Raw genomic sequence first — 12,167 nt, 5'->3', positions numbered from 1 at the left:
AACCTGACCGTTCGTTAAACTGTTTTTCCTTTCTAGCATCAGAGAGTCGACAAAACCAAAAACCAAAAATTAAACAACTATGGGTGGTATCAGTATTCGTATAGACAACATCCTTCTCTGTTTCACTGCTTTCTTAGACGAAGCAATCCAGCTCCTTCAGGTGCAGACCTGAAAGTGCAGACGTAACCATAAGAGCATGCAACACGCTCGCGGTCACTTTAGAACCGCTGTGGACATCATCATCATCTCAACATACACGCTTAACAAAGGCACCAAGGCAATTAAGCTATGATGAGACAACACCCCATACAAACCCATACAACCCAAGCATATTAAGCAAAAGCATTTTTTCAATTTTTGTCGAAACAACCAGCAGTTTTCACGTGCTCCGTCAGAAGACAACAAAGTACAATGGAAATTTCGTCTAAAACTTAAAGTAAAGCTGGTGAAATAAAATCTAATAAATATTGTGAAGAATAAAGGATACTGTTCGAATTTGCATTTTATTTGTACCCGTTAAAATGTAGTGCAAGTAAGTGATTAAACAAACATAAAATAAAGTTTTTATTAGAGTATTGAACCCAACTGGTTCTGTTGTAGTATACAGGCTTGCTCATTGATTATAAAATTCGCGGTGCAGTTGCCAAACCTTATTACATGTTTTTTTCTGAAATTAAGAAAGTTAGTAGTAATTTAACTCTTATTTTAATTAGTACAGTATATATATATACAAAATTAATTCTTAATGTTTCCATTTTTTAAGAAAGATAATTATATGTATGATGTTAAGACAACAGATATAGTTGAATAATTAGTTTAAAAATTTGAAAAAATAGAAACTCAAAGAATTGAAATTCGCCACTTTCTACGATTTAATTTAAAAACAGATCATGGATTGGCTTAATTTGAATTACCCTAAGCATGCGCCTTTTTCAGCTTTCGTGATGTATTTATTCTTACTGTGGTATTTGTATTCTCCCACAAATTGTTGTGGTCTCTTCGTCACCGTTGTAAACATTCATTTTGTACAGTTGAGATGAGGGCATTGTGCATAACATCGCATGTCGTATACTACTGAACTAAAGTCAACGTTTTCGAGATTGTTGCCATGAAATATGACACCAGCTGTAATCATTCAATAAACATTGTAATGTACAAGTCAGCAGTCTCGAAATTGGTGACCAGAAATGTGACATCCGTAATAAACAAATGAGCGAATGTTATTGCGTAGCCGGCAAACACAGCATATTCGCGTGGCCGCTATGTATGATTACGAAACCCTATTTTAGCATGTGTAACTAGAATTAAGTTATCAATAAGTTCAATTATAATTTGAAAGGGAGACTGAGAACTTCAGCCTGTTCCGCTAATTAACAATAACAAGTGTCACTTGCTACGACTCAGCTTATCATAATTTAAATAACACAAGGAAATAATTAAATATACTCGTACAATAATTGGAGAGCTTTCCATTTTGTACTCTTAAACAACAATAAAAATAAAGAGGAATATATTTAAAATGTAAATTTTTTAACAAGATGTGTTTTTATTTATTATAATGTGCATTGATGTACTGTAGGTAGTGAGTTAGGTAATGAATGATAGCAGTGAAGTGATTAGTGAAAAAAGTGGTGAGGTGATGTGATAAGTGTGAATTGGTTACCGCCAATAACAACCCTGTGTTAACACGGACTGCTGATGGGTTCAAAAATGCACTCAGATTTATTAGGTTAGTCGTAACATTCAGTTTACTGATCAAGTGATTGTCACTGTAATTGTTCAAAAAGGCATCTACATTTCACCCGTGTCTGTCAAATGCCAGACGTAACTTAAATATTATATTCCCACCGACACTTAATCACGAGATTTAGGCTGTTCAGTAGACTATTTCACTAATCTACTACTTTAGCAATATTTCGCCATACAAAAATGACGCTTGTTAATCTCGTTATATTCACGCTAATATACTCGAAATCTCGGACAGGTTATCACCCAATTTCACCCATTTTCAAACTGTCGATAGAGGTGCTGAAACAATTTGTTCTCAGGTAATTTTGTTGTTATAGCTTTATTGGGTTAGAAGATATGCAATTTAAACCAATAAGGGAGCGGGACCAGTCTCACTCTTAAAAACAAATTGTAACTGCAGATGCCCCTCTCTAATGTGATCCTGTATACCAAATATCAGTCTTATATCTTACTGTGGAGTTTAGTTATGGCAATTTATTTGATATTTGTTATTTATTGGCGTTTGTGGGCGTGGTCCGATTACTCCCATCTGCAATACCAACCGTACATTACAGTACCAAGAAACATGTGTACCAAGTTTCATAAAGATATCCCATTTTTCACTCAAGGTACAGCTTTCAAAGACGGACGGACAGATGGTCAGACAGTCACCCTAATTTCAACTCGTCTCTTCATTTTGATCATTTATATATATATATATATATATATGAATATATTAGATGTAATCTAATCACTTTCAATTTTTTGTGGGAAAATGGTATAAGTTCTTAACACTGGTGAGCGAAAAATAAAGAACTTAATTAAGGTAGAGTTTATTCACGCTGATTTTATATTAGATTTACTTGCTTTTATATACAATTTTAATTCTATCTTAATTAACTAAAAAAAAGTATCTGTTTATATGTATATTACACTGACACGCGACATGGGGTTGTTTTTGATTGTACAACTCAATGATGTTCGTGTGTGTGTTCGTACGAAAATTGTGTACAATATCAATTATTTTCTAAATATTATTTTTAAAACCAATATATGATAATATTTTTCATGCATGTTTGTCAACCTAGTAAATATGTATATATTGTTAAATATTGAATGCCAATACATATGTTTGTTTATGTATGTATGTTGTTATCTCGGCATTATTTAAGAGCAGTATGTGCAAAGATATTCGAACATATTGCCGAAGTATATGTCTGATACTTAAATTTAGGTTTCGTAAATTTACTTCTTCTCTGCTTGTTATACGAGATTTCTTCTCCTTGACTTTTATGCCCGGTGTTGCTGCAGCCGTTGATTTGCGTCTACTTCGTCTACTAATAGCACCATGTCGAGAATGTTTCTTTTTGGTTGTGGTACCAATATCAGAAGCATCCGTGTCATCATCTTCTGCTGTTATACCACCATCGTTGGAGACTTTTAATTTCACATCGTCATTTGGCTCTTCTTTAGGGGGATCAGAGCCTAGTGTTATATCTATGATATATATAAATATAGGTCAGTTTGTACATATGTTATTAACTTTTTTCTGTGCAAGCGATAACTTGATTATAAATTGAGGTATCTTGATGAAACTTGCTACATAAGTTCCTTTGCACCCAAGAGAGGTCGGTATTGCAGATGGGAGTAATCGGACTACTCTCACGCCACTAAACGCCAAGAAAAGAAAACGTATAATGTGCCATAACCAAGCACTAATTTAAGATACCGAATTGTAATTTGTAATTTGAGGATCGCGGTAATAAGGGGCACCCATTTTTTATAAAAGTGAACATAGCCCCGCCCCCAAAATGGTTAAATGCACATATTTTCAAACTGCTGAAGCTAACTTAACAAAATTTTCTAGAAGTTTTTTAGCACTTTTTCAAAAGCTGTGGAATTGGGTAAAATCAAATAATAACTACGCTCATTCACCATATAACGGTTATGTTGAGAACTACTAAAAGTGCGCTAACTCACCAAATAAATACGCCGTAAGCATTAAATTTCACAAACAAGATGGTAGGAAAGACCTTTATAGAAGGAGGTGTAAAATCTGAAAATGGACGTAGCACTACCAACCTTTACTAATTTCAACCAAACTTGGTATGTGAGGCCATTCCTATAACACACTGTGAAAATTAGCGAAATCGTACAACGACTATAAAACTATGCAGCCAAAGGCTATTCATACTGTGATTCGAATAACAAATTTACGAAAAAAATGTACTACTGAAAAACACGCTTTTAAAGCACTTCAAACTGAAAAGTGAAAAATAGTGCTTTATATAAACTGACAGAAATGCATGTATTATTTTGAGAAAAACGTGGGATTGTTATTATTTTGAGAAAAGCGTTTGTGCCTTATTTTTCGTATATCGAGTACATCACATTTTTCTTACAATAATACAATTATTTTCCGGTCAATATTTCTGTCAATTTATATAAGGAATTATTCAATTTACGCTCAATATATTCAAACTGTGATCAATTCATAACTTTGGAAGTGCTGATTAGGTCTTTCTTGCTGGTACCGACGTGACATTGGTTTTCATCAACATGATTTTCCATTTAAGTAGCTTCACGTGCCATACTTGTTTTCTGCTCGCCGTCATCCATATCATCTTCTTCTTCTTTTACAGTGATTTTTGGATTTTGCTTAACAAAACCATTTTTTCTCTTTTTCGACAATTGTATTGGTTTAAGCAAAACCAGTTTTTGAACTTCCTTTTTCTCGATCGATTACTTCAGCTTCGTCTTTATCAACTTTAGCACCAGATTTCCCACATTTTGGAAAAAGAAGACGCCAGGGAAGTAAAATTACAAGTTATTTGTTCATTAGTCACTTTATTTGCATTTTCTTCAGGACCATCCAAATTCTTTTCTTTGTTTAAAATCTCAGCTTTATTATTTTTAACTTTAGCGGCATCGGTAGTAGTTTTCTCCCTAAACGTTTCTTGTGCCTCTAAAAACAATTCTTGTTCTTGGTATTTTTTAGGGCGATACTAAGGAACGATAGAAGATCTCCAACCTAATTTCGGCTCTTCTGTTATATTTAGCTTATTTTTAATATTTTATGTTCATGGATATACGTATGTGGCTAGATGAGTTCGCCTCCCCTCAATGCACGACACTGAGCGCCACACTGCATCAACACAATCCACTCATAAAGACACCACACGCAAACATACACCACCCATACAGACATCACACACCATAACCACATTTAAATTATTAAATAAATTGTCGTAAAGGACTCATTTGTGTCCCCTTGTTTTTTAATCGGTAAATGGTGAAAAGAGTAATCACAGTCCTTCTCGCAATAGTGATAGGTACTATGGAGGCTTAATATTAAATTAACAAAAAAAAAGAACAAATACTTTTTGTGCGGTGCAGTGACATATAAGTAGTAACAAAATGCAAAATGCAAAAAAAGCCAAAACAAAATAAAGGGACAGTGAAAAAAGTAACACTAAAGAAACAAAAAAAAAACAAGAAACAACGTTAACTTCGGTTGGACCGAAGCCCTTCAAAGTACAAAAGGTTCCTTGATAGAACTTGATTCCGATCGTTCAGCTTGTATGACAGCAATAAGCTAAAGTGATTCGATCTGAACAATTTCTTAAGAGATTTCATTATTGCCTTAGATCATGATCCGTTCCAATATTCGTGAAGATATCTCATCGAATTAAAAAGTTTTCCATGCAAGCACTTGATTTCTATCGTTCAGATTGTATGGCAGCTATGTGGTATGGTTATAGTTCGATTTTTTAGAATATATAACAATAGGAATGTCAAATTTGAGTGGTGATACGCCCACTGTTGTCCTATTTTGACACCTGCCTATATAAAGGTTTTAAACTCAACTCTGGCTATGAAATTTTATGCGTATGACGTATTTATTCAGTGATTTATCGCACATTTAGTAGTTTTCCACATAACCATAATATGGGGAGTGAGATCGGTTATCATCTGATGTCCCACTTATTGAACACTTTTAAAGTACAGTTTCCACTCTCTACTGCTATTACATGAATATGTAAGATTCATATCTTAATTTACAGCTTATATATAGCATTGTATAAGTTTTCGATTAATGGCAATAACAACCTGCCTTGGATGCGGAGGAACAGGAGTATCAAGTTTCATTAAGATGCCTCAAGTACGGACAATCAATCGTCATCCTTATCATTTACATATATTTAGAGTACTTTATATCTACATCGATAAGTTGAAGATGTTACAAACAACCGATAGGTGAACAAAACTAAAATACTATGAGATATACAGATTTAAAGGTGAAACAGGGGTTATTGTCAAACAGTTTGCACATTATAAGGACAATTTCAATTATGCTTGGGAAGCTCTAAAGGCACGATATGAAAGCGAGAATATTGATCTATAAACAAGTAACCATCCCTACAAGACGGAGATAACCAATTTACTACTACACTAATAAGGTTCCACCTCTTATACCATATTTTGACCAAAGACTGTCCTCACTGCTGTTAGAGATTTATAAAACATATATATTGAAAAAAAACATTGTTATGTCGTACGTTTTAAAGTCGTGAGCTGAAAATCGGGGTGAGAGTATGTCCGTCCGTCTGTCCGTTCAAGCTGTAACTTGAATAAAAACTGAGTACACGTGTTTCTTGGCAAAAATGTAAAGACGAGTTCGTAGATGGATGCATAGTCGGACCACCGCTACGCCCACAAAACGTCATTAATCGAAAACATATAAAATTCCATAAGTAAGCACTAAATTTAGATTCAAATTAAATTTTTTACAGAGGATCGCAGTAGCACGGGGCAACAAAAATTTTAAAAGTGGGCATGGCCCCGCCTTCTTATTCGACAGTGTGAAAATGGAAGAAATCGAATTATAACCCCGCTCTCTCCATAACGGTTTTGTTAAAAACTACTAAAAGCGTGATAAAACAATATCTAAATTCTTCAGAGACATAAAATGTTACACCCGAGACGGTACGAGAGAGCTTTATAGAAGACGAAGAAAATCCATATCTCGGAACTTATTCGACCGATTTCAATCATATTCGAAGTGTAATATTTATTTATTTAAATTATACAGTCGCCTATCGGCATTATACCACTAAGTATTTGTAATATAGATTATAGAAAAGCGGGGGAAGGGAAGATTAACTAGTTCAGTGTCTTTGGGTTAAGGGAATTGCAGTAAGTGCGACTTAATTTCTTGGGCGAATGCGTTGATTGATCCACTGTAAAAATCCACTTTGTTGTATAAAGTGTTGACTAGCCTGGAAATTCGATCGTGTAGGCCATTGGACACATAGTTTTTTGTAGTTTTTGTGGTTTTCTCCCACTGGAGAAAACGCAAAGCAGCTACAGATGTCTGGCGCGCCAATTTGGCCATTGATGACTTTAAAAAGAATATTAGATCAACTATTTGTCGACGTGATTGCATTCTGGTTATAATATACTGGTCGTAGACATACTCCACTGAGGCATGAGGGCCAGTAAATCTGTATCGGTAACCCAGGCTTTTACAGAGCTTGTGTTGTATCTTTTCGATACGCTTGGTCGCCATGTCCATGAATGGAGACCAGATTACTGTGCCGTACTCTAAGATAGGAAGAACTAGTGATGAGTAAAGGCGCAGCAAGGTGTTTGGATCTGAAAAGTCTCTGCTGGTTCTAATTATAAAACCTAGTCCGTTAAAAGCCTGGAGTGTGATCCTTTCGATATTCTCGTTGAAAGAAAGTTTATTGTCTATGATGATTCCTAAGTCCTTTACCGACTCAACCTCATTTATCACTTCATTATTCAAGGTGTAGTTAGCTAATACGCCTGTTATCACGTGGAGAATATTCAGGTCATCCGCATAAAGAAGATATTGAGACTTGTGGAAATGAATAACCACCCTGTGGCAAATCGTTGACCATCCAGAAGTCAGCATTCAGCAATCATAAAACATCGACATCCTGATAAAAACGTTTCTTTAAAAAGAAGCACTTATTTTTGTTATTTTTATATAAGTATATAAATAAATATATCCCAATCAAGAAAGTCAAACATTAGCATTTTAACTTTTACTTGAAATTTGCAATGATGTTGTTCACGAAAATATTGAAAAGAATAGGTACCAGGTGTGACCCTTGAAATACTCCGGATGACACCTCATATTTTATGGATACATGACTATCGACTTTAACTTGTAGTGGCCATCCGGTTAAATATGAAAGGATCCAGCTCAATGCTCTACCTTGTATACCGTAGTTACAGTAGAATATTATGGGATACTTTATTAAAAGCTTTACTGAAATCCGTGTAGATGGTATAGACTGCATGTCCATTGTTTTAAGTTCCAGAAGGTAGTTAACATAGATGAACAGGTTAGATGTTGTAGACCTTCCATCGATAAAGCCATGTTGCTTGCTGGAAATGATGTTTGTAAAAAGAGCAGGGAGCTGGTGGAGAATCATCTTCTCCAAGAGATTGGCAAAAGCTGTTTGAATACAGATTGGTCTGTAGTTGGCGACGTCTGACCCTGGACCGTCTTTGTGAATAGGACAGACGTAAGATAGTTTCCAGTCTGTTTGGAATATTCCATCACGAAGTGAGATGCTGTAGATGTTAATAATGTGCTCGCTAAGACTTGTAGCACAGTGTTTTAGGAAGATATTTGACAGACCATCAGGACCAGCGCCTTTCTTCGTGTTTAGGGATACCAGTGCTTTATGAACGTTGTTAGTACCAACCTCGAGTTCCTTGATGATATTATTAGACGTAGATACATTTATATCCAATAGTAGGTAGTGGTGAGAAGCTTTAATGTAGACGCTCTCAAAAAGGGATGCGAACAAGTTGCTGATCTCTCAACGCCGAGATCAGACAAAAACCACGCCTTCTTTCCATATAACCCAACTTAAATTCCATCTGATTCTTTCACTTTCCAGTATACAAATCAAGAACTAATCAGTATATCCGGATAAGACTTTGCACAAATTGATCGATTGACAGATATTGGAAATGTTGACTCCAGAGCCTATGGCTGACCTTTTGCTGAAAATATCGGCCAATCTGTGAAATGTATTTTGTTTTTAGTCAAAATTTTAATTATATCAGTGTCTAATGGAAAGGTTAAATTTAGAGGAGTTTTGAATATTTGTTTGGCATTGAATTGAGATTTGTTTCATTGTCGATAACTCTTAATTTTGGAACGCCAAATTGGAAGGTTCTGGTATTATATTACGATAGCAAAAGTTATCTGCTTTTTATTGGATGCGTTTTTGAAAAGCGTCCGCCTTCAACTCTTAAGAGCAAATAAAGGAGCTACGCGTATTTAGTGTAATCCCTTTTGAAAGGAAGTAGCTGAAAAATAGGAAAAAGCAAGTAGCTAGTAGATAAAACGGTACCTTAAAGTTTAGTGTAGCACTAATAACTTGCACTATTATTTAAATTTAAAATGCGCGTAAGGTGAATGTAAAATTTGGCTTAAATTCGAATATAATTATTATGATTTTGGACAATAATATTCCAGAACAAATGAATTTATATTCGGATCCCGATTAACAGTACACAGACGGAGCTGTGTCAAGTGAAACCAGGATCGATATTTGTCTGGAATCGAAGGTGTAAGGCGCTTGATCGCAATTGTATCCTCTCTTGTATTATGGTGGTATTCTTAGGTATGGTGTGTAGTAATAGGGTAAGCCAGTTTTTTCCCAAATGGAGTGGAGTCTATATGTATGGGGAGGCTTTGCTCATTTAAACAATACTATTAGGTTAAATAATGAAGCCTAGAACTCTTCGTTTCGGTTTCAAGTTGCACTTTCATATCACAGCGAGAGTGCACATTATTTGTTAGATATTCACGAAGTGACTTTGTTCATTTTATTCGAAAGCTATTATGTCGCCAATGTAGAGGTTACATATTCTACCTATATAGTTCCTTAAAATATTATCTTGGGAGCCATTTAAACTCATATTTTCTATTGTCACAGCATAGGTTGTCACTTTTTAAATCCTTTATGAAAAATAATTAATATTTCTTTATTGGGCAATGATTTCAAATAGTATGTCGAATATAGTGTTCGGCCGGACACGGTAATAAAAGGTGATCCATTTTGAGGTTCCCTAATTAAAAAAAACACATAAAATTCAAATCGAATGCGGAATGTTCATTATCACTCAAAAGAACATTATTTCGCATTTATTTTTTTAATATTACCTCTTTCAGATATTGGCTGCGGCTACGTCTCAAATGGTCCATCCGTTAAGTCCAATTTTCGATGACTCGTTACAGCATTTCGACTTGTAACTGGCGAATGACACACGAGTTATGTATAACGACGGCATGCACTGCACTACATCGCATGATCCGCCAATACGTGACTCAAACAGCAGACTCAGAAAGAAAAACAACTTTAGAGAGTAGAACTTTTTCAAAACGTCAATTTATTTTTGGAAAAATTAAAGAACTGAAAACAATCGTTTAAAAAGTGATATATACATGTGTATATATATAACAAAAAAACAAACAACCCAGTGTGATTCCTGAGACTTTCCTACTAAAAATCATACGCCAGTTGAAATAACTAAAAGAGAAGAGTCTTATAATAAACAGCAGTAGCAGCAAGCAACAGTAGCAGTAAGGGCAATACAAAAAATAACAACAGCAGTTGTACGTGGAGAGCATTAAAAATAGTAAAAGCGGCAAGTGAATGTTATAGATTCGAAGCATACCTTTATAAGGTTATATTAATTTATATTAAATAATATTACTAAAATAATTTGCAACCTCTAGCCGCAATTACCCAATTGTTGCAACTAAACGCCCAACAACAAAATACAACATTTAGGCAGAAAATTGAAAAAGATTTAAAATACTTGCAGCCATTCGAAGGTAATGCAAGAAAATTACCGGCGTTTATTGGGGCAATTGATAGGATATTAAATGATTACGTGGAACAACAACAGCTAGTTTTCAGAATAGTTTATAATTTAAAAATATTAGGTACAGCATAAAATTTTTTGACATTAAGTCCACCCGAAAATTGGGAAATGCGCAAAATAAAATTAAAACAGCACTTCAGGCCAACAAAAGACCAGATGACTTTGACCAACGACATCACCAAACTTAGGGTGGGAAGTATCAATGAACTTAGTAGAAAAGCTAAGGAAATAATTGATAATATTACGGAATATTGTGCATTAAGTGAGTCAGGAAACATAATGAAAGAAATATTTACAGGAGTGCTTATACAAAAGATAAAGCAACTAACAGCAGGGACGTCCGCCTATATGGTGCGAAATATAACGACATGGACACACATGACAAATACAATCCACAATTTCATAGGGCAGGACGATGGAAACTTAAACCCTATGTTTGTAACACAAAATAGATTTTTGGACTAATTTTTTCAAAATACTACAAATTTTAACAGTAACAGAAACCAGAATAATCAAAGAACAAACAACGATAGGAGACAAAATGGTAGTGAGCAAAATATTGATTGTTTCCAAAGTAATTCAGGACAATATCCCCGTAATAATAATTATTATTATTCACAAAATAATTCCAGACGATACACCCAAAGAAATACAAACTTTTCAAGGCAAAATATTTATCACCCAAATAGTCCCCACAGACAAACTTATTCTGGAAATTCAGGTCAAAATAGTCAATATCGTAGTAATAACGGTTACGGCAATTCTGCAAGGCAACCTGTACAGAATGGCACGCGGCAATCAAGACGCTCAAATTGACCAACACCCATGGCGGTTCATAACGTCCAAGCAGAGCAAAGGAATAAAATAACAACGAGGAATTTTTTACCAATCGGAAAATCAAAATAAAATTTTAATTTCAATCACTCTATTTAATAATAAATGGTGTGCATTAGTAGACCCAGGCTCTACCATAAGCATAATGAAAAGAGCGAGTTTCGAAAAGTAAAATTTACCAGTTTTAGAAAAAAATAAAACAATAATCAGTACACTGAATGGAGAAATAAGGGCGATGAACGAAAGAGTTAAGACACCATGTCCATTAGAATTTAGATACCCTCAAAATGCAAAAATGCGATGGTTAAAAATGGATTATAACAAGCCATACGACCTTATACTGGGGAATGATTTTATATTTACAAATGTGAAAACGATAAACATTGAAAACAAAGAAATGGGATTGAGAAATGGTGTCAAGCTTCAATTCCATACGAAAATTATGCAGGAGCAAGTTTACTCGTTGAAAGAAAGTGAAGTTAGTAACATTCAACTCGACCATTTAAACTCAGAAGAAAAGATAAAAATAAGTGAAATATTAAAAAAGTACGAACAGCTAATTTATAAAGAAGGAGATGATCCGACAAACACGAATACCGTTGTTCATGAAATTAGAACAACAACGGATCAGCAAATTAATTCCCGAATTCACAGATTGCCCCCCAAAC

The 12,167-nt window shown here is 34.7% G+C and overlaps 1 long non-coding RNA gene across 1 annotated transcript; it reads right to left on the bottom strand.

Annotated features, from left to right (window-relative positions):
* Nucleotides 1-465: 465 nt before the first annotated feature.
* LOC118682263 (uncharacterized) lies at nucleotides 466-11,114 on the bottom strand. The gene is made up of 2 exons (XR_004978017.2): nucleotides 9,941-11,114; nucleotides 466-667 (listed from the first exon to the last, which is right to left on the bottom strand). It is a non-coding gene; the product is annotated as an uncharacterized lncRNA (long non-coding RNA).
* Nucleotides 11,115-12,167: the final 1,053 nt, after the last annotated feature.

The sequence above is a fragment of the Bactrocera oleae genome, chromosome 3, assembly GCF_042242935.1.
Source record: "Bactrocera oleae isolate idBacOlea1 chromosome 3, idBacOlea1, whole genome shotgun sequence".
In the NCBI taxonomy this organism is placed as follows: Eukaryota; Metazoa; Arthropoda; class Insecta; order Diptera; family Tephritidae; genus Bactrocera; species Bactrocera oleae.
Note: the sequence above shows the minus strand (reverse complement) of the source record. Positions and strands in the feature narration are given on the sequence as shown.